We start from the raw sequence: 23770 nt of genomic DNA, 5'->3' as shown, positions 1-23770 counted from the left end.
TTAGCAGGGTTTAAAAAAGGTTTGGATAACTTCCTTTCTCTGAGGACAAGCAGGCTGCTTGTTCTCACGACTGGGTTGACGTCCACGGCAGCCCCCTCAAACCGGAGTAAAAATATCGTGGGAGGTCCCGCACACAGGGCACGCCCACCGCACATGCGCGGCCGTCTTCCCGCCCGTGTGCGACCATTCCCGCTTAGTTTTTTGCTTTCCGCGCTGGAGAGAGACGCGTCTTCGTCCCTCTCCGTGTCAGCCCAGAAAAACCGGTTTGTGGCCTAGTCCGCGCTTTTATTTTCTTGTTGTTGCGCCCTTTCGTAAAAAAAAAGGTTTGCTTTTTCCTTCCCCTCGTTGAGTTTAGTCGCTGGATCGCCTCGTTGCGGCCTTGTGGCCGCGCAGCCGTTTCTTTTCTGGTGTGCTTTTCACCGCCACCATCTACGATTTTGATTTCGCCGATGCGATTTTTCCGTCGATGTCCTCGAAGGTCCCGAGCGGATTCAAAAAGTGTGGTTGGTGCGGCCGGCAGATCTCGCAGACCGATCCTCACACTTGGTGCTTCCAGTGCCTCGGCACGGAGCATAATTCCAAGGCGTGCACCATGTGTCTCGGCTTACGGAAGCGGACGCAGGTGGCGAGGCAAGTTCTTCGGGACCGTCATTTTGGAACTTGCGCCGGCAATTTGACGTCGACCTCGACGGCATCGATGTCGACGGCCGGGTCTTCTGTACCGGTACCGATGTCGACGTCTTCAACGCCGACTATGGCATCGACCCCAGGAGCACAGGTTCCCTTGGCCCGACGACCTGCCAGCGACGGCAGTGGTGAGCGGCCGCGTGGGCAGTCCGCCCCGGCCATTCCCGCTGCTCAGGGCCAACGGGACCGAACCCTGTCGGATCCGATACCTAGAGGCCGTGGAGACTCCACCTTCTCCTCGTCTATGCCGCGGAGCGCCGATGACGGGCATCGGAAGAAAGCTGCCAAGAAGCACCGTCATCGGTTGCCCACGGCGCATGGGACTGGCAGCTCCGGGACGTCGAGAAAAGACTCGAACCCCAGGAAGCGGCAATGCCGGAAGGAGTGCACCCCCTCTGTCGAAGAGGTGTCGATGCGCAGGTCGTCGGGCACCTCGGTACCGTCTCCTGGACCCGGGCAGCTTCCAGCACCGATGCCCGCTCCGGCCCCCCTGCCTCTCCCGACGGTGGGCCTACACGAGTGCCTCCGAGCCATCCTTCCGGGGATCCTGGAAGGGCTGATGCGCCAGGCCTTGCCGGTACCGGGGGTGCTTGCACCCTCGGTGCCGTTGATGGAGGCGCCAGTGGGCTCAGGTCCGGTGATGAGGTCTTCGGAATCCCCGTCGATGGCGGGAGCTTCGTCCCCGCCGTCGTTGGAGTCCACCTCTCGACACCCTCATCGAGGACGTGGTTCCTCGCAGTCGAGACGGGCCCGGTTGCGGTCTGAGCTGAGAGAGCTCATGTCTGACACCAAGGAGGAGGTCTCTTGGGGGGAGGAGGAGGACCCCAGATATTTCTCCTCCGAGGAGTCTGTCGGCCTTCCCTTCGACCCCACACCTTCACCGGAGAGGAAACTCTCGCCCCCTGAGAGCCTCTCCTTTGCCTCTTTTGTTCGGGACATGTCTATCAGCATTCCATTCCCAGTGGTTACTGTGGATGAGCCGAGGGCGGAGATGCTCGAAGTCCTCGACTATCCATCACCACCTAGAGAGTCTTCCACGGTACCGTTGCACAATGTCCTCAAAGAGACACTGCTTCGGAACTGGTTGAAGCCATTATCTAATCCCACCATTCCCAAGAAAGCGGAGTCCCAATACAGAATCCACTCAGACCCGGAGTTGATGCGGCCTCAACTGCTTCATGACTCAGCGGTCGTGGACTCTGCTCTCAAGCGAGCAAGGAGTTCGAGGGATACCGCCTCGGCGCCCCCTGGGCGGGAGTCTCGCACTCTGGACTCATTTGGGAGGAAGGCCTACCAGTCTTCCATGCTCGTGAACAGAATACAATCATACCAGCTCTACACGAGCATCCACATGCGGAACAATGTGCGGCAACTGGCGGACCTGGTTGACAAGCTCCCCCCGGAGCAGTCCAGGCCCTTTTAGGAGGTGGTCAGGCAGCTGAAGGCGTGCAGAAAATTCCTGTCCAGGGGTATCTAAGACACCTGTGATGTGGCATCCAGAGCTGCGGCCCAAGGTATAGTGATGCGCAGACTGTCCTGGCTGCGTGCCTCTGACCTGGACAACCACACCCAGCAGCGGCTGGCGGATGTCCCTTGCCGGGGGGATAACATTTTTGGCGAGAAGGTCGAGCAGTTGGTGGACCAACTACACCAGCGGGAAACCGCTCTCGACAAGCTCCTTCAGCATCCACCGCCGCAGGTGGACGTTTTTCCCGGGCCCGGCAGGCTGCACCGTACGCCTACAGCAAGCGTAGGTACACCCAGCCGGCCCGAAGGCCTCCTCAGGCACAGGGACAGTCCCAGCGCGCTCGTTCCCGTCAACAGCGTGCACCTAAGCAGCCCCCTGCGCCTCCACAGCAAAAGCAGGGGACGAGCTTTTAACTGGATCCATGGGAACATAGCTACCATCAAAGTAGCCATGCTGGATGGCCTGCCAGTCGGGGGAAGGTTGAAAGTTTTTCACCAAAGGTGACCTCTCATAACCTCCGACCAGTGGGTTCTCCAAATTGTGCGGTGCAGATACACCCTGAATTTGGTCTCCACCCCACCAAATTTTCCACCGGGAGCTCAATCCTTCAGCTCCCATCACAAGCAGGTACTTGCAGAGGAACTCTCCGCCCTTCTCAGCGCCAATGCGGTCGAGCCCGTGCCACCCGGGCAGGAAGGGCAGGGATTCTATTCCAGGTACTTCCTTGTGGAAAAGAAAACAGGGGGGATGCGTCCCATCCTAGACCTGAGAGGCCTGAACAAGTATCTGGTGCGAGAAAAGTTCAGGATGCTTTCCTTGGGCACCCTTCTACCCATGATTCAGAAAGATGATTGGCTATGTTCCCTGGATTTAAAGGATGCTTATACTCACATCCCGATACTGCCAGCTCACAGACAGTATCTCCGATTCCGTCTGTTGACACGTCACTTTCAGTATTGTGTGCTGCCCTTTGGTCTTGCCTCTGCACCACGGGTGTTCACGAAGTATCTCGTGGTGGTTGCGGTGTACCTACGCAAGCTGGGGGTGCACGTGTTCCCGTATCTCAACGATTGACTGGTGAAGAGCACCTCAGAGGCAGGAGCTCTTCGGTCCATGCAGTGCACTATTCAACTTCTGGAGGCTGGGAGGACATACGAGAAGTGGAAGAACATTGGTCCAGGCTAAAAGAAGTAATAAACAGGGCCACAGACCTTTATGTAAGGAGAGTAAATAAAAGCAAGAGAAAAAGGAAACCGATATGGTTCTCAAAGCAAGTGGCTGAGAAAATAAAGATTAAAGAGTTAGCGTTCCAGAAATATAGAAAATCTCAAGAGGAGGAACACGGGGAGGAATACCGGATGAAACTGAAAGAAGCCAAAAGAGAGAGGTACGTCTGGCGAAGGCGCAAGCGGAAGAACAAATGGCTAGAAATGTAAGGAGGGGAGACAAAAACTTCTTCAGGTATATTAGTGAAAGGAGAAAGACTATAAAGGGAATTGGGAGACTAAAAGATACAACAAAACGCTATGTAGAAAATGATGAAGAAAAAGCCAATTTGCTAAATAGATACTTTTGTTCTGTTTTCACTGAAGAAAACCCTGGGGAAGGACCGAGAGGGACTGGCAAAAGTACACCTGAGAATGAGGTGGATAAAGCGCCATTCACAGAAGAGCGTGTGTATCAACAACTTGGAAAGCTAAAGGTGGACAAAGCCATGGGGCCGGACGGGATCCACCCCAGAATACTGAGGGAGCTCAGAGAGGTTCTGCTGGGTCCTCTTAAAGACTTGTTTAATAAATCCTTGGAGACGGGAGAGGTTCCGAGGGATTGGAGAACGGCGGAGGTGGTCCCTCTTCACAAAAGTGGTGATAGGGAAGAAGCTGGAAACTACAGGCCGGTAAGCCTCACTTCGGTTATTGGAAAAGTAATGGAAGCGATGCTGAAGGAAAGGATAGTGAATTTCCTGGAAGCCAATAAGTTGCAAAATCCGAGACAATATGGTTTCACCAAAGGGAAATCGTGCCAAACGAATCTCATTGAATTCTTTGACTGGGTGACAGCAGAATTAAATGAAGGATGTGCTATGGACGTCATCTACTTAGATTTCAGCAAGGCTTTTGACACGGTTCCCCACAGGAGGCTCTTGAATAAACTAGACAGCCTGAAGATAGGACCCGAAGTGGTGAACTGGATTAGGAACTGGTTGACGGACAGACGCCAGAGGGTGGTGGTGAATGGAGTTCGCTCGGAGGAGGGAAAGGTGAGCAGCGGAGTGCCTCAGGGATCAGTGCTGGGGCCGATTCTGTTCAATATATTTGTGAGTGACGTTGCCGAAGTGTTAGAAGGTAAAGTTTGCTTTTTGTGGATGACACCAAGATTTCCAACAAAGTGGACACCCCGGAGGGAGTGGAAAACATGAAAAAAGATCTGAAGAAGCTAGAAAAATGGTCTAACGTTTGGCAATTAAAATTCAATGCGAAGAAATGCAAAGTGATGCACTTAGGGAGTAGGAATCCAAGGGAGACGTATGTGTTAGGCGGGGAGAGTCTGATAGGCACGGACGGGGAGAAGGATCTTGGGGTGATAGTATCTGAGGACCTGAAGGCGACGAAACAGTGCGACAAGGCGGTGGCCGTAGCTAGAAGATTGCTAGGCTGTATAGAGAGAGGAGTGACCAGCAGAAGAAAGGAGGTTTTAATGCCCCTGTATAAGACATTGGTGAGGCCCCACCTGGAGTATTGTGTTCAGTTTTGGAGGCCGTACCTTGCGAATGATGTTAGAAAAATGGAAGCGGTGCAAAGGAGGGCTACGAGGGTGGTATGGGATTTGCGTTCCAGGACATATGAGGAGAGGCTTGCTGACCTGAACATGTACACCCTGGAGGAAAGGAGGAACAGGGGTGATATGATACAGACGTTCAAATATTTGAAAGTATTAATCCGCAAACAAATCTTTTCCAGAGATGGGAAGGCGGTAGAACGAGAGGACATGAAATGAGATTGAAGGGGGGCAGACTCAGGAAAGATGTCAGGAAGTATTTTTTCACGGAGAGGGTGGTGGACGCTTGGAATGCCCTCCTGTGGGAGGTAGTGGAGATGAAAACGGTAACGGAGTTCAAACATGCGTGGGATATGCATAGAGGAATCCTGTGCAGAAGGAATGGATCCTAAGAAGCTTAGCTGAAATTGGGTGGCGGAGCAGGTGGGGGGAAGAGGGGGTGGTGATTTTGAGGAGAGGATAGGGGAGGGCAGACTTGTACGGTCTGTACCAGAGCCGGTGATGGGAGGCGGGACTGGTGGTTGGGAGGCGGGAAATACTGCTGGGCAGACTTATATGGTCTGTGCCCTGAAAAGGACAGGTACAAATTCAAGGTAAGGTATACACATATGAGTTTGTCTTGGGCAGACTGGATGGACCATGCAGGTCTTTTTCTGCCGTCATCTACTATGTTACTATGTGGAGCTGCTAGGGTTCCCTTCTCCACTACTGCCAACTCCAGACTTCGCGCCTTCTGTCTCGCTGCACCTTATGCCTGGAATAAACTTCCTGAGCCCCTACGTCTTGCTCCATCCTTGGCCACCTTTACATCTAGACTGAAAGCCCACCTCTTTAACATTGCTTTTGACTCGTAACCACTTGTAACCACTCGCCTCCACCTACCCTCCTCTCTTCCTTCCCGTTCACATTAATTGATTTGATTTGCTTACTTTATTTATTTTTTGTCTATTAGATTGTAAGCTCTTTGAGCAGGGACTGTCTTTCTTCTATGTTTGTGCAGCGCTGCGTACGCCTTGTAGTGCTATAGAAATGCTAAATAGTAGTAGTAGTAGTAGTAGTTTGTGATAAATTACCCAAAGTCCCATCTCCAGCCAGTCCAATCTCTGGAATTCATAGGAGCTCTGCTGAATTCACAGATGGCTCAGGTGTATCTTCTCAAGGCGAGAGCTCAGAATCTCCTGTCCCTCGCTTCCCAGACCAGAGCGTCTCAGCAGATCACAGCTCGGCAGATGTCGAGACTCCTGGGCCACATGGCCTCTACAGTCCATGTGACTCCCATGGCTCGTCTTCACATGAGATCAGCTCAATTGACCCTAGCTTCCCAGTGGTGCCAAGCCACCGGGAATCTAGAAGATGTCATCCGCCTGTCCATCAGTTGCCGCAATTCGCAGCGCTGGTGGACTATTCGGACCAATTTGACCCTGGGACGCCCATTCCAAATTCCGCAGCCCACAAAAGTGCTGACGACGGATGCATCTCGCCTGGGGTGGGGAGCTCATGTCGATGGGTTTCACACCCAGGGGGGTGTGGTCCCCCCAGGAACAAGATCTTCAGATCAACCTCCTGGAGCTCCAAGCGGTGTGGAACGCACTGAAGGCCTTCAGGGATCGGCTGTCCTACCAAATTATCCAAATTCGGACAGACAATCAGGTTGCAATGTATTACATCAACAAGCAGGGGGGCACCAGATCTCGCCCTCTGTGTCAGGAAGCCGTCAGGATGTGGAGTTGGGCACGCCAGTTTGGCATGCTTCTCCAAGCCACATACCTGGCAGGCGTAAACAACAGTCTAGCCGACAGGCTGAGCAGATTCATGCAACCGCACGAGTGGTCGCTCCATTCCAGAGTGGTACACAAGGTCTTCCGAGAGTGGGGCACTCCTCAGTGGACCTTTTCGCCTCCCAGGCCAATCACACGCTGCCTCAGTTCTGTTCCAGACTTCAGGCACACGGCAGACTGGCGTCGTATGCCTTTCTCCTCCATTGGGGGACGGGCCTCCTGTACGCTTATCCTCCCATACCTTTGGTGGGGAAGACCTTACTGAAGCTCTAGCAAGACCGCGGCACCATGATTCTGATAACGCCCTCTTGGCCTCGTCAGATCTGGTTCCCTCTTCTTCTGGAGTTGTCCTCCGAAGAACCTTGTAGATTGGAGTGTTTTCCGACTCTCATTTCGCAGAACGACGGAGCACTTCTGCACCCCAACCTTCAGTCTCTGGCTCTCACGGCCTGGATGTTGAGGGCCGTGAAAAGACCAAGACTTTGCTTCATTGGGTCTGTCTGAGGGGGTCTCCCATGTCTTGCTTGCCTCTTGAAAGGATTCCACTAAAAAGAGTTACTTTTTCAAGTGGAGGAGGTTTGTCGTTTGGTGTGAGAGCAAGGCCCTAGAACCTCGTTCTTGCCCTGCACAGAACCTGCTTGAATACCTTCTACACTTATCAGAGTCTGGTCTCAAGACCAACTCAGTAAGGAATCACCTTAGTGCAATTAGTGCTTACCATTATCGTGTAGAGGGTAAAGCCATCTCTGGAGAGCCTTTAGTCGTTCGATTCTTGAGAGGCTTCCTTTTGTCAAAGCCCCCTGTCAAGCCTCCTGCAGTGTCATGGGATCTCAACGTCGTCCTCACCCAGCTGATGAAACCTCCTTTTGAGCCACTGAATTCATGCCATCTGAAGTACTTGACCTGGAAGGTCATTTTCTTGGTGGCGGTTACTTCAGCTCGTAGAGTCAGTGAGCTTCAAGCCCTGGTAGCTCATGCTCCGTATACTAAATTTCATCATAACAGAGTAGTGCTCCGCACTCACCCTAAGTTCCTGCCAAAGGTGGTGTCGGAGTTCCATCTTAACCAGTCAATTGTCTTGCCAACATTCTTTCCCAGACCGCATACCCGCCCTGCTGAACATCAGTTGCACACATTGGACTGCAAGCGAGCGTTGGCCTTCTATCTGGAGCGGACGCAGCCCCACAGACAGTCCGCCCAATTGTTTGTTTCTTTCGACCCCAATAGGAAGGGGGTCGCGGCTCATAGTGTTTGAGCCATGGCAGCGTCGGTGGCCCACTTGAAGTCAGCCACTATTGAAGAGATTTGCAAGGCTGCGACGTGGTCATCGGTCCACACATTCACATCACATTACTACCTCCAGCAGGATACCCGACGCAACAGTCGGTTCGGGCAGTCGGTGCTGCAGAATCTGTTTGGGGTTTGAATCCAACTCCACCCTCCAGGACCCGATTTTAGTCTGTTCAGGCTGCACTCTCAGTTAGTTGTTCTTCGTAGGTTAATTTCTGTTATGCCCTCGCCGTTGCGAGGTTCAATTGACCTGGTTTCTTGTTTTGAGTGAGCGTGAGAGCTAGGGATACCCCAGTCGTGAGAACAAGCAGCCTGCTTGTCCTCGGAGAAAGCGAATGATACATACCTGTAGCAGGTGTTCTCCGAGGACAGCAGGCTGATTGTTCTCACCTACCCTCCCTCCTCCCCTTTGGAGTTGCGTTTTTTCCTCATTTCTTTGCTTGTCATTCAACTGAGCGGGAACGGTCGCGCACGGGCGGGAAGACGGCCGCTTATGCGCGGTGGGCGTGCCCTGCGTGCGGGACCTCCCGCGAGATTTTTACTCTGGTTTGAGGGGGCTGCCGTGGACGTCAACCCAGTCATGAGAACAATCAGCCTGCTGTCCTCGGAGAACACCTGCTACAGGCATGTATCATTCGCCAAATGAAAAGTCCATAAGCCATTATTAAAATGGACTTGGGGAAATTCACTGCTTATTTCTAGGATAAGCAGCATAAAATCTGTTTTATTGTTATGAGATCTTGTTAGGTGCTTGTGACCTGGATTGGCCACTGTTGGGAACAGGATACTGAGCTTGATGGATCTTTGGTCTGTCCCAGAATGGCTGAGGAAGGGAGCATGAGAGATTCTAGGTGAAGGCTGGTGAAAGTTGCATGAGAGAAACTGGGTGAAGGCTGGGGAGGAAGGCATGAGAGAAAGAAACAAAGAGGGTGAGAGAGATAGAGAGAGATGATCATGTTCAACAAGAGACAGCCAGTAGAAAAGTAGAGAAATGCCAAAAATGCATTCTGTGATCAAGCGTGATTTAAAATTTAATCTTACGATTAATCACTATTAAAATGCTTACTCATTGGCCCACCCTTACTTTTTTCTCAAATGCATTATTGTTTTCATTCTACAAAGATTTTCCTTTTTTTTTTTTTTTACTTTCAATCACTTGATAATTATATGCACCCTGATGTACACTATTCAACTGCTCCTTTGCCAATATTCTTTTCCACCAGTTAGCACTTCCGTATACTCTTCTGTGCTTCACCCTTTCCTTTCTCCCCTCAAACCTCAGTTATTAATCTAGGTTTTATGATTCTCTGCGGACAAGCAGGCTGATTATTGTCACAATTGGGTCGTCGTCCGCGACGGCCCAGGAGACCGGCAAAAACTAAAAAGCAAGCAAAGAAATCTCTCGAACGCTCTGTTGCGCGGGAGAGCGCACTGCGGATGCGCGAATTGCTTCCCGCCTGTGACACGAGCATGAGACCCCCAGTTTCCTTTTATCCGCATCTTGAGTGACACGTCTTTTTCTTATGCTCCATTTTCGCCCAGGAGACTTAGGCTAGCGTTCACCGCTTTCACTTTTTTTGTTTTTTCTTCTTCGGTACTTGTTTCCTTCAAATATTAAAAGAAAAAAAAAGAGTTAGTTACCCTTATTTTCTTAGTTTTTTCACCTGTTTAAGTTTCCTTCTTTTTCCGTCGCGGCCGCCTTTTAGGCTGCTCGGCTGGGTTTTCTTTTCTTTGTGCCTTTTTATTTGGCACGATCGACTCCTTTAATTTCGCAGCCGCCATTTTCCGTCCATGTCATCGAGGACTCCCGGCGGCTTCAAGCGTTGTACTCTCTGCAACTGGACCATCTCGAGTACCGACCCCCACGCGTGGTGTCTCCAGTGTCTTGGGCCCGATCATCTGCCAGCTGCCTATAAGCTGTGTCTTTTGATGAAGAAACGGACCCAAGTGGCTCGGGAGGCTCAACGTGAAAAACGTTTTGCTGATCGGGCTGGTCCTTCGACATCGACATCGGTACCGAGGTCGGCGGCATCGATGTCTAGGGAAGCATCGACTTTGAGAGCGCAGGTAATGGCTGCCAAACGACCACATCATGCTGGGAGCAACGAGGCATTGAGTGGGTCTCCACTTGTCTCGAGGCCTACTGCTATGCAGGCCCCCCGGGACCGATCTTTGTCGGACACGGCCCCGAGGAGGCGTGAGGATTCCATGTCCTCTTTGGTACCGAGGAATCTCAATGACAGGCGTCGAGCGAAGGCTAAGAAGCACCGTCATCGTTCTCCTTCCAGACATAGTACCGAGAGGTCCGGGGAGCCGAGGGATTCGGGACCCAAGAAGCGTCTGCGCCGAGAGGACCACTCACCCTCTATACAAGAGGTGCTGATGCGTTGGTCTTCTGGCAGCTTGGTACCGGCTCTCGAGCCCCCTCAGATTCTGCCACTGGCTCCTGCACTGGTCCCGCAGTCTTTTCCGATGGAGGCTCTCAACGAGCGCATCAGGGCCCTTCTTCCACAGCTTCTGGAAGGATTGCTGCGCCAGTCTGCATCGGTGCCAGGGGTGCTTGCACCTCCTGCATCGACTGTGGAAGCGGCATCTGGGTCTTCGCCTGTGGTGAGGTCCTCGGCGTCGGCTGCCACCCGGGTCGATTCTCCCTCGATGTCGGCGGAGGAAGCTTCGCCGCAGTCCAGGCAACGGTCGACTTCTCGACATCCCTCTCAAGGTCGTCGTTCCTCGACGTCGAGAGAGGCTTGGGTTTGGGCTGCTATTAGAGAGCTTTTATCTGACACCAATGATGAGTGCTCGTTGGAAGAAGAGGAAGATCCCAGATACTTTTCGGAGGAAGAGTCATATGGGGTCCCCTCTGATCCTACTCTGCCAATTGAAAGAAGGTTGTCTCCACCTGAGAGTCTTTCGTTTTCCTCTTTCGTTCGGGAAATGTCTAAGGACATTCCTTTCCCTATGGAGGTTGTGGATGAGCCCAGGGCCGAGATGCTCGATGTCTTGGACTATCCTCCGCCCACAGAGGTTGCAACGGCCCCCTTGCATAACACACTCAAGGAAGTTCTTATGCGAAACTGGTCGTTCCCTCTATCAAATCCAGTGGTCCCCCTAAAAAGCTGAGTCCCAGTACAGAGTCCATGGAGAACCTGTAATGGTGAAGGCCCAACTACCTCACGATTCCATGGTGGTGGACTCTGCTCTCAGAAGAGCCAAGAGTACTAGAGACTATGCCTTAGCGCCCCCAGGCAGAGAGTCTAGGACCTTGGATTCTTTTGGGAGGAAAACGTATCAGGCCGCTATGCTCGCCACCAAGACCCAAACTTACCCGCTCTACACGAGCATCCACTTGCGGAACTTGGTGAGGCAACTGTCCAATTTGGCTGAAGCACTTCCTCCGGAGTTCGCCGAACCTTTTCACCAGGTGGTCAGGCAGCAGAAGGCGTGTCGCAAATTCCTGTCCAGGGGTACTTACGACACTTTTGATGTGGCATCCCGAGTAGCTGCTCAAGGTATAGTGATGCGCAGACTCTCATGGCTGCATGTCTCTGACCTGGATCAGAAGACCCAGCAGCGAATGGCGGATGTTCTTTGCTGGGGGGGATAATCTTTTTGGAGAAAAAGTAGAGGGCATGGTCGATCAGATCAAGGCGCACCATGATGCTATGGATTCTCTCTCCAGCCGGGCGTCTTCTGCTACCACCTCCTCATCTAGGAGGTTTTTTGGAGGGAAGAGGGGTGCTCCCTATTCCTACAATAGGCGTAGGTACGCTCCTGCTTCTCGGCAGCCTGTCCAGGCTCAGTCCCAGCAAGCTTGTACCTGTCAACGGCGTATGACTAAGGCCCCTAGGGCTCCTCAGTAAAAGCAAGGGTCAGGCTTTTGACTGGCTCCAGTGCAGCATAACCTCAGAAAAAATGTCATGCCGGACATCTTGTCGGTTGGGGGGAGGTTGATATTTTTTCACCAAAGGTGGCCTCTTACAACCTCCGACAAGTGGGTTCTTCAAATAGTCCGGTTAGGATACACTCTCAATCTGGTATCCATGCCTCCAAATTGTCCACCGGAAGCTCAGTCCTTCAGCTCCCAGCACAAGCAGGCACTTGCAGAGGAACTCTCCGCCCTTCTAAAGGCCAATGCGGTTGAACCCGTTCCACCAGGGGAAGAAGGGCTGGGATTCTATTCCAGGTACTTCCTTGTGCAAAAGAAAACAGGGGGGATGCGTTCCATCCTAGACCTAAGGGCCCTGAACAAATTCCTAGTCTGAGAAAAGTTCAGGATGCTTTCCCTGGGCACTCTTCTTCCCATGATTCAGAAGAACGATTGGCTATGCTCTCTGGACTTAAAGAATGCCTATACTCACATCTCGATACTCCCAGCTCACAGAAACTTGGCATTTTCAGTACTGTGTACTGCCCTTTGGCCTCGCATCTGCGCCCAGGGTCTTCACATAGTGCCTGGCAGTTGTCGCAGCATCGCTACGCAGACTGGGAGTGCATGTGTTTCCTTATCTCGACGATTGGCTGGTGAAGAGCACCTCGGAGGCAGGCACTCTACAGTCCATGCGGATGACTATTCAAGTGCTAGAGCTACTGGGGTTTGTAATCAATTATCCCAAGTCCCACCTTCTTCCGGTTCAGAAATTGGAGTTCATTGGAGCTCTGTTGGACACACGAACGTCTCGAGCTTATCTTCCCCAGGCAAGGGCAGACAATCTCTTGGCCCTAGTCTTGTTAGCTCAAGCGTCTCAACAATCACAGCTCGGCAGATGTTGAGACTTCTAGGACGCATGGCTTCCACAGTGGAGGAGTGGCCTAGTGGTTAGGGTGATGGACTTTGGTCCTGGGGAACTGAAGAACTGAGTTTGATTCCCACTTCAGGCACAGGCAGCTCCTTGTGACTCTGGGCAAGTCATTTAACCCTCCATTGCCCTATGTAAGCCGCATTGAGCCTGCCATGAGTGGGAAAGCGCGGGGTACAAATGTAACAAAAACAAAAAAAACTCCTATGGCACGCCTACGTATGAGATCAGCTCAGTGGACCCTAGCTTCCCAGAGGTGCCAGGCCACAAGGGATCTAGAGGATGTGATCCATCTCTCCACCGACATTTGCAGTTTCCTTCAGCGGTGGACCATTCGATCCAATCTGACCTTGGGACGTCCATTCCAAATTCCTCAGCCACACAAAGTGCTGACGACGGATGCATCCCTCCTGCGGTGGGGAGCTCTTGTAGATGGACCACACTCAAGAAGCTTGGTCCTTTCAGGAAAAGGATCTTCAGATCAACCTCCTGGAATTATGAGCGATCTGGAACGCTCTCAAGGCTTTCAGAGATAGCCTGTTCAACTTATTTTAATTGAGACAGACAATCAGGTTGCTATGTATTACACCAACAAGCAGGAGGGCACCGGATCTCGCCCTCTGAATCAGGAAGCCGTCCGGATGTGGCTTTGGGCGCGCCGTCACGGCATGTTTCTCCAAGCCACATATCTGGCAGGCGTAAACAACAGTCTGGCCGACAGGTTGAGCAGGATCATGCAACCTCATGAGTGGTCACTGAACATGGACGTTGTCCGGAAGATCTTCCGAGCATGGGGCACCCCCTCGGTGGACCTTTTTGCCACTCAGTTCAATCACAAAGTCCCTCAATTCTGTTCCTGACTTCAGGCTCACGACAGACTAGCGTCAGATGCCTTTCTCCTACATTGGGGGACAGACCTTCTGTATGCGTATACTCCCATACCTCTAGTAGGGAAGACTTTGCTGAAAATCAAGCAAGACCGCGGAACCATGATTCTGATTGCGCCTTTCTGGCCTCGTCAGATCTGGTTCCCTCTTCTTCTGGAGTTGTCCTCCGAAGAACCGTGTAGATTGGAGTGTTTTCTGACCCTCATCTCCCAGAACGAGGGGTCGCTTCTGCATCCCAACCTCCAGTCTCTGGCTCTCACAGCCTGGATGTTGAGAGCTTAGAAATTGCCTCTTTAGGTCTTTCAGAGGGTGTTTCCTGAGTCTTGCTTGCTTCCAGGAAAGATTCCACAAAAAAGTGTTATTCTTTCAAATGGAGGAAGTTTGCCATCTGGTGTGACAGTAAGGCCCTAGATCCTTTTTCTTGTCCTACACGGTCCCTGCTTGAATACCTTCTACACTTACCAGAGTCTGGTCTTAAGACCAACTCCGTAAGAGTTCACCTTAGTGCGATTAGTGCTTATCATCGTCGTGCAGAGGGTAAGCCTATCTCTGGACAGCCTTTAGTTGTTCGCTTTATGAGAGGTTTACTTTTGTCAAAGGCCCCTGTCAAACCTCCACCAGTGTCATGTGATCTCAGTGTCGTTCTGACCCAGCTGATGAAAGCTCCTTTTGAGCCACTGAATTCCTGCCATCTGAAGTACTTGACCTGGAAGGTCATTTTCTTGGTGGCAGTTACTTCAGCTCGTAGAGTCAGTGAGCTTCAAACCCTGGTAGCCCACACACCTTATATCAAGTTTCATCATAACAGAATAGTCCTCCACACTCACCCTGTTCTTGCCGAAGGTGGTGTCGTCGGAGTTCCATCTGAACCAGTCAATTGTCTTGCCAACATTTTTTCCCCGTCCACATACCCACCCTGGTGAAGACAAGTTACATATTTTGGACTGTAAGAGAGCATTGGCCTTTTACATGGAGCGGACAAAGCCCTTTAGACAGTCCGCCTAGCTGTTTGTTTCTTTTAATCCCAACAGGAGGGGAGTTGCCATCGGAAAACGCACCATCTCCAGTTGGCTAGCAGATTGCATTTACTTCACTTACGCCCAAGCTGGGCTGACTGTGGAGGGTCATGTCACAGCTCATAATGTTAGAGCCATGGCTACGTCAATGGCTCACTTGAAGTCAGCCTCCATTGAAGAGATTTGCAAGGCTGCAACGTGGTCATCAGTCCACACATTCACATCTCACTACTGCCTTCAGCAGGATAGCCGACGTGACAGTCAGTTTGTGCAGTCGGTGCTACAGAATCTGTTCGGGGTTTAGAATCCAACTCCACCCTCCTAGGCCCATTTCTGTTTTGTTCCAGGCTGCACTCTCACGTAATTGTGTTTCTTTTCAGGTCAATCTCTGTTATGTCTTCACCGTTGCGAGGCCCAATTGACCATTGTTCATTGTTTTGAGTGAGCCCGGGAGCTAGGGATACCCCAGTTGTGACAATAATCAGCCTTCTTGTCCTCGGAGAAAATGAAGTTACATACCTGTAGCAGGTATTCTCCTAGGACAGCAGGCTGATTATTCTCACAAATCCACCCTCTTCCCCTTGGAGTTGTTCTACTTTCTGTATTGCTTTTTATTAAACTCTGGGTCTCACGCTTGTGTCGCGGGCGGGAAGCCATTCGCGCACGCGCAGTGCGCTCTCCCGCACGACGGAGCGTTCAAGAGACTTCTTTGCTTGCTTTTTAGTTTTTGCCAGTCTCCTGGGCCGTCACGGATGACGACCCAATTGTGAGAATAATCAGCCTGCTGTCCTCAGAGAATACCTGCTACAGGTATGTATCTTCATTTTACCCACATACTTGTAAGTTTGTGCCCTTTTGTCTATAGACTGTTTTGTGCTCAATTGGTTCCATAATAGAAAAGCGATATTCTCTATTCACGCTGAGAAGCAATGCTTTTTTTAAATAGGAGGAGGAAAACCTCAATTATAAAGGAACACTCCTTCGTTGATAAACACCAACATCAGGGAGGACCTTTAAATTATCATGGGAAAAAAACCTCCTTTCATCTTTTTGTTATTTTATAACGTATATACTGGCATCTGCGCCTTTACTTAAATATTTCAAAAATAACAATAACCGTCTATAAAACTAGTACGGAGTGATTGCACTTATCTTTAATTTACAGTCGATTGACACACCCCACGGCCCGACTTTGGCCTCAGTTTCGAATCCTTCCTCAGGGTACCATGGTGTCTGACTGATAAGTAAAGTGCTCTGCGATAATTTAAAGGTCCTCCCTGATGTTGGTGTTTATCAACGAAGGAGTGTTCCTTTATAATTGAGGTTTTCCTCCTCCTATTTAAAAAAAAAGCATTGCTTCTCAGCGTGAATAGAGGATATTGCTTTTCTATTATGAGTACCATTGATAAGTGTTGATATCCAAGAAAGCTCTCTTTTTTGATACTCAATTGGTTCCAGACATTCAATAGTTTGTTCAGTACACTCAGTCCACGTCTCTGAGATTTTAAAAGTCAGTACTGGTTATGTATCACAGGCACGTGTTTTTATATAGACTCACGTGTTGTATTAATGCTTTCTTGATTAATGGCTTGATCCATATTTTTTGTATTTTATTTATTTTTGTACCATTTTAGTATGGTTTTTACATTCCTTTATGCTTTTGTATTTCACTTGCTTATTTGTTCTTTGCTATTTCCATGTGTTTTATATTTTTATATTTCTGTGTTTTATTTGCATTTTACTTGATTATTTGTTTATAAGTATTATATATATTTATTGTTTTAGACTCCTGATGCAGGCACTTTTGCTGAAACACGGTTCTGTGTCGAGTCTTCAAAGTGTATGAGTTTATCAACTATCAGTAAATACAATATCTAATGATTTGTGGTCCGTGGTGTGTTTTTGAAGAGCCATCCTACCTCCCTACTTTTGTTGGACATTTGGAGGTTGTTAGGTCACATGGCCTCCACTGTGCATGTCTCTCCCTTGGCACGTCTACATATGAGAACTGCCCAGTGGACCCCTAGCTTCCCAGTGATCTCAAGCCTCAGGCAACCTAGCAGATGTCATCCAAGTGACTCCACATTTGGTTCAGTCCCTGCTCTGGTGGACAGTTTGACCATGGGACTTCCATTCCAAATTCCTCAGCCCTGGAAGGTGCTAACAACGGATGCATCCCACTTGGGGTGGGGAGCTCATTTAGAAGGGCTTCACACTCAAGGTGCTTGGTCAGCTCAGGAGACAGATATCCACATTAACCATTTAGTGCCCCAGGCAACCTGGACTCCTCTAAAGGCTTTCAAAGATCGGCTGTTCAACCAAATTATGCTCATTCAAAGAAATAATTAGGTTGCAATGCATTACACCAACAAATAAGGAGGTACAGGATTGTACCCTCTGTGTAAGAAGGCTGTCTGGATGTGGCAGATGGGTTGTCCTGAACGGGAATGGGATAGTTCTCAGAGCCACTTGCCTGGCGAGAAAGTCCAACAGCTTGGCCAACAGACTGAGCAGGGTCATGAAACTGCACGAGTGATCCCTCAGCATGGGTGTTGCCCAACAGATTTTCTGAGAGTGGGGCACCCCCTCAGCAGATCTCTTTGCCACTCTTTATAATTAAAAAAAGTCCATCAGTAGTGTCCTACGCTCAGATCACATGACAGACTAGCATCTGATGCCTTTCTCCTCCATTGGGGGACAGGTCTTCTGTATGTGTATCCTCCCATTCCTCTCGTGGGGAAGACTTTGCTGAAACTCAGACAACACCATGGAACCATGATACTGATCACACTGTTTTGGCGACAAGCAGTGCACAATAATCTCACTTATGGATGTCGTCATCCGGTCCCTAGTTCTAAATCAGGAAGCTTTTGAAAACAACACTATGCATACGTGTACCTTTCTGTCTGTGAGTTCCTCATGGGACCAAGGTAGTCTGTGTTTTTCCGCAGAGCAAAGCTGATGTACTTTGGTTGTCTATTCACAGTTTGCTGTTTTTAACGGCCTTTCTGCCATCTTCTTTTTTTTTTTTTTTTGTCTTTAAGTTCTGCGCAGGACCTTCTCTCTTTTCCCTTGTAATTTTTCATAGTTTTTTCAGCACTTTTTCTTATTTTTCTGCAGCTCTTTCAGCACCATTAGGTCTGGGCATCCCTACCGGAATTCTCTCCTTATTTTTTCAATTTTGAATTGTTTGATTTTGCTCTGGCTGTTTTTCTAGACATGTCCTAGAAAATTCCCATTGGTTTCTTGTTAATGTTGTAAAAAGAATTGAAGCGGTGCAAAGAAAAGCTACGAGAATGGCATGGGATTTGCGTTACAAGACATATGAGGAGAGACTTGTTGAACTAAACATGTATACTCTGGAGGAAAGGAGAAACAGGGGTGATATGATAGAAATGTTAAGTAGTAGTAGTAGTAGACATTCAAATATTTGAAAGGTATTAATCCGCAAATGAACCTTTTCCGGAGATGGGAAGATGGTAGAACGAGAGGATGTGAAATGAGATTGAAGGGGGGCAGACTCAAGAAAAATGTTAGGAAGTATTTTTTCACGGAGAGAGTAGTGGATGCTTGGAATGCCCTCCCGCGGGAGGTGGTGGAAATGAAAACGGTAACGGAATTCAAACATGCGTGGGATAAGCATAAAGGAATCCTGTGCCAAAGGAATGGATCTTCAGGAGCTTAGTCAAGATCGGGAGGCGGGGCTGGTGGTTGGGAGGCGGGGATAGTGCTGGGCAGACTTATACGGTCTGTGCCAGAGCCGGTGGTGGGAAGCGGGACTGGTGGTTGGGAGGCGGGGATAGTGCTGGGCAGACTTGTACGGTCTGTGCTAGAGCTGGTGGTTGGGAGGCGAAGATAGTGCTGGGTAGACTTATACGGTCTGTGCCATAGCCGGTGGTTGGGAGGCGGGGCTGGTGGTTGGGAGGCGGGGATAGTGCTGGGCAGACTTATACGGTCTGTGCCCTGAAGAGCACAGGTACAAGTCAAAGTAGGGTATACACAAAAAGTAGCAAATATGAGTTATCTTGTTGGGCAGACTGGATGGACCGTGCAGGTCTTTTTCTGCCGTCATCTACTATGTTACTATGTTTTAAAAAGTGTTCTAAGTGTCGCCAGACCATGTCTCTTACTGACCCTCATAATTGGTGCTTGCCATGCCTAGGACCCAACCATGATGCTATTCTTTGCCAACTCTGTTCCAGGATGACAAAGGACCATCAAGATTCATGAATAGCACAAAAGTATTTTTGGCACCGAGCAGTTCAGTCTATCGACCCTCATTAGAGGCATTGGTTCATATGGTAAGAGCAGCACCGGACATCAGCAGCATCAGAAAGACTCTTTCTGCCTTGGCATTGAGCATCGATAGTGTCACGTCTGTGGTCGTGACCACCTTCAGACTTACCTTATTACTGGGGGTCAGCATCTGTGCTGGCTTCTGTCTGTTTCTGTGTTAGTTTTGTCTCTGTCTCTGTGTGCTGATTGCTTCACTAGACCTCACCTGTGTGGGTTATGCCTCTCTGAGGAGCCAGCATCTAAGATGGCTCCCGCTTGTTCTGTTCCAGCTTCCAAGATAGTTCCTGCCTGTCCTTCCTGTATGTTCAGTTCCTATGTGTTCCATTGAGGGGGAGTTTCTCGGCCTCATAATATAGTTCTGCCCCCCGGGTTACCTCCTACAGGGAGCGAGAACCTTGTCTCACTAACCACTCACATACTGAGCAGGGGATAGTGAAGAGAAACTGTTCCACTACTATCTCTTCCACCACCTGCTCAGCTGTTTTTTTCTCAGGCTCCAGCCACTTAACCTCCAGATCCCTGAGTTTCTGGCCCTAGGCTTTTCTTCTCCCTTAAGCATGGTCTCCCTAAAAAGAAGGTGATAGTAGTCTTGGGTTAAGCCCAATCTACTTTTAATGGCCGCCACCACCTCCTCACACTCCATAGAAGGAGCAGGGGTTAAGGCCCTATAGGCAGCCAGCGCTTCGCTAGTCAAACAGCCTGCCAGCCTTACAGCCCACTGCTCTGATGGCCATTTCATGGCCCTGGCAATCCTCTCGAAAGTTACTATAAAGTCCTCCACGTAGTCCTTTTCCTTCATTTTCCCCAAAGAGGAAGGCTGATAGGGAGCTGAGCCTACCACCATAGGGGTCATCTCCGGAGCACGGGGTGCTGCGACTTTCCGCACCAAATCTTCCATCGCTTGCATCTGAACCTGGAGGGCTTTTAGAAGGGGCCCTTGTTGCTCCCTGGTAGCGTCCACCACATGGTGCAGGGCTTGCTGCGAGCCCTCTTGCTGTTTCTGGAACTGTGCTGCCATCCAGTACAATAACTCCTTCTGCTCCATCAGTGGCAATGGATAAGATCCTGCAAAGCAAAAGAAACAAACCCAAGTGCGCTACTTTTTTTTTCCAGCAGGTCCCCTTTAAGAGTCTGCCTGGGTTCTCTACCCTTTAGTTCCCCCTCCCTTAACCGGCTCCTTATCCAGCCTTGGCCTCCCTAGGTACAGCTTACCTGAGGTGCCAGTTGTTCCACGCCTTAATAAAGGGAACCAAGGTCCTCTGTCTCTTGACTATCTCCATGGATCACGCTTCAGGTCCCATCTGGGATAGTGCCATTGTGAAAAGGGGTCCACTGCTTCCCAGCAAGGTGGAGCTGTCCACCAGCCGTTCTTCCAGATCTCACCACAATTACAGACAGTGGCTAGTTCAAACGATTTGTATTATCAAGCCAATAACAGCTGTCACAAACTTCAGTACATATGTTATTTCCCACACAATCAGGTTCCAACTTTTTTGTGAAGTTCTGAGAGAAGGGGACATTTCTCTGGTAAGTGAACGCTACTTTGCTTTGTGCTTTGGGAACTTAAAGATTGGGGTTTAAAGGAGGAATTGTAGGTTAGTGTAGGCAAAAATAAAAATATAAAAAGCAAATTTTAACAACTAATCTCCATAGTCTTTTCCACTTAGTTTTAAAAGCTTTGTACCACAGCATTAACAGATAGAATCTAACAGCCACTGCAGGATCTAATTTAGTATTCCCACCCACCCTCCCCTAGGACAACTCTTCATTTATAGTCAGTTATTTTAATTAGGGTAACAAGCAAGGAGTGCTCTTACAGAGTTTTAAATACATTTCATTACCATCTAAGAAGGAAACACTAAATAAATCACACAATATACTATATAAACTAAAAGACACTTTTATATTAGGCTAATATCCTTCATACTGTAGTAAGTTTTAAATTATTGAAAAACTCAAAAACACTAAGATGGAGTCAGCAGTCCAGCAGCGAGAGGGATGCTATCCAGTCTTTTGCATTGAGTGTCACATGTATGATTATCTCCCAGTTGGTGAGATGTCATATGTGTGTGCCCGATGCAAAGAGCTCCTAGCGCTTAGAGAATGTGTCCGTTCTCTTGAGGCTAGAGTAGCAGACTTGGTGGAGCTGAGGAAGACAGAGAGGTACATAGAGAAGACCTACAGGGATGTTGTAGAGAAGTCCCACCTCCAGTCTGGTAGCCCTTGTGCTACCCTGGAGGAGGGAGGTCTCCTAGAAGGAGAGCATCATCCTGGTGAAGTAGGAAGTACTCCTGTAGCCAGGACCTGCCCACCAGGGGATGTACTATCCTCTCGCACCGAGGATATGTCTCCAAGTGCTGCCCGGGAGGGAAAGGTTAGGACAGCCGTTGTAGTTGGTGATTCGATCATTAGGCATATAGATAGCTGGGTGGCTGGTGGACATGAGCATCGCCTGGTGACTTGCCTGCCTGGTGCGAAGGTGGCGGACCTCACGCATCACCTAGATATGATTCTAGATAGTGCTGGGAAGGAGTCTGCTGTCTTGGTACATGTGGGTACCAATGACGTAGGAAAATGTGTGAGAGAAGTTCTGGAAGCCAAATTTAGGCTCTTAGGTAGAAAGCTCAAATCCAGATCCTCTAGGGTAGCATTTTCTGAAATGCTACCTGTTCCACGCGCAGGGCCAAAGAGACAGGCAGAGCTCCGGAGTCTCAATGCGTGGATTAGATGATGGTGCAGGGAGGAGGAATTTAGATTTGTTAGGAACTGGGCAACATTCTGGGGAAGGGGGAGCCTATTCCGAAAGGATGGGCTCCACCTTAACCAGGGTGGGACCAGGCTGCTGGCATCAGCATTTAAAAAGGAGATAGAGAAGCTTTTAAACTAGAAATGGGGGGAAGGCCGACAGTCGCTCAAAAGTGCATGGTTCGGGATAAGGTATCTTGCAAAGATACCTCACAAACAGCGAAGATAGGGTTTCTGAATAGTGAGGTTGCACAACAGACCGTGGTTCGCCAGGTGCCCTTAAACACAACTAAAGATCAGACAAAAGATGGCAAATCAGTAGTGTCCACTACTAAGCATCATGAAAATAGGAACAACAAACATACTTTGAAATGTCTATATTTAAATGCTAGGAGTCTAAGAAATAAGATGGGAGAGTTGGAATATATTGCGGTTAATGAAAAATTGGATATAATAGGCATTACTGAGACCTGGTGGAAGGAGGATAACCAGTGGGACACTGTCATATCGGGTTACAAAGTATATCGTAGTGATAGGGTGGACCGGACTGGTGGAGGGGTAGCATTGTATATTAACGAGAGCCTTGACTCAGATAGATTACAAATTCAGCAGGACACAAATCACACCCTTGAATCATTGTGGGTTGAAATTCCATGTATAAAATGGAAAAGGACGGTGATAGGAGTGTACTACCGTCCACTTCGCCAGGTTGAGCAGGTAGACGCAGAAATGATAAAAGAAATCAGGGACGCAAACAAACTGGGTAATGTGATAATAATGGGTGACTTCAATTATCCAAATATAGACTGGGTAAATGTAACATCGGGACACGTTAGAGAGGTACAATTCCTTGATGAAATCAAGGACAGCTTTATGGAGCAGCTGCTGCAGGAGACGACGAGAGAAGGAAAAATTCTAGACTTGGTCCTTAGTGGAGTGCATGATCTGGTGAGGGATATTATGGTACTGGGGCCGCTTGATAACAGTGATCATAATATGATCAGTTTTGATATCAACCTTGAATAACTATACACAGGAAGTCCAATACATTAGCGTTTAACTTTAAAAAAGGAGACTAGGACTTCCGGTGGAGCTGAGCGGCAAGATGGCCGCTGTCTAGAGAGCTCCGCTACACCGCTGACGGGTCCTCTATCCCCCCGCTCTCTAGACCCCCTCCGCAACAACCCGGCATTGCCCAAAGCTCCACAGAACAAGTGGGTACCTCCGGAGGTCTTCCAACGCGCCCGCAGCGCGGGTGTAGCTGATGATAGCGATACGCGCGACCCGATTCAAAATGGCGGCTAGAGGCACAGCGTGAAGGAAGGCTGAGAGACAGCAGCGCGGATGAGCAGCGAGTGGAGTAAGAACCCTGAGGCTTGGTATCGGGGAGCCTGGAGGAGCGACAGTGTAGCAGGAGCGGGGGAGCACTACTGACTGCACTTCCTTTCTCCCTACCCCCCCCCCCCCCCCCCCCCCAGCGAACGAGCAGAGATCGGGACGCCAGAGACACCAGGCAGCCCTGTGACAAACCTACAATATCGGGGGCCAGGAGCATTCATGCCCGCAACAGAGTAGAAACCAGGCGCTGCCTATAATAGCTCATATAATTCAGGAGTGTCCACCGTTGCAGCTCCATTTAACTTTCCAGTGGAGGCTACAGCTGCCAGTGGAGAAGAAACGTGCCATTATCAATACCACAGTAGAGACTTAAAACTGCCAAGCTCAAATAGGACTCTGGCACTTACTTTGCAGAGCCTATATAACTCTATTACACACTACCACAGGGGTGTGCTGGTAAATTGTTGGCAGTGGGCTCTCTCTCGCCAGCATATTGAGAGAGAGTTCGGGAGAGGCTCAGGCCCATAGTTTGGGATTCACTTGCTGAAGTAGCCGTGAAGAACTGGCTCCCAGAACTCTTGGAAATTTGACGGACGGCCCTCGAGATCCTGTGGGAGCCTGCCCCAGCACACCACTGCACTACCCCCAGGTAAAAGTGCCTGCATCACGAGACCCGATGCACAGAGCCTGG

General features: G+C 49.7%; 1 protein-coding gene across 1 annotated transcript in view; it reads left to right on the top strand.

Annotated features, from left to right (window-relative positions):
• DMC1 (DNA meiotic recombinase 1) overlaps positions 1 to 23770 on the top strand; it is a 506546-nt gene that overhangs the window by 168884 nt on the left and 313892 nt on the right. The gene's annotated exons all lie outside the window — the stretch shown is intronic.

Source organism: Microcaecilia unicolor, chromosome 1 (assembly GCF_901765095.1).
Source record: "Microcaecilia unicolor chromosome 1, aMicUni1.1, whole genome shotgun sequence".
NCBI classification, from domain to species: domain Eukaryota; kingdom Metazoa; phylum Chordata; class Amphibia; order Gymnophiona; family Siphonopidae; genus Microcaecilia; species Microcaecilia unicolor.
Note: the sequence above shows the minus strand (reverse complement) of the source record. Positions and strands in the feature narration are given on the sequence as shown.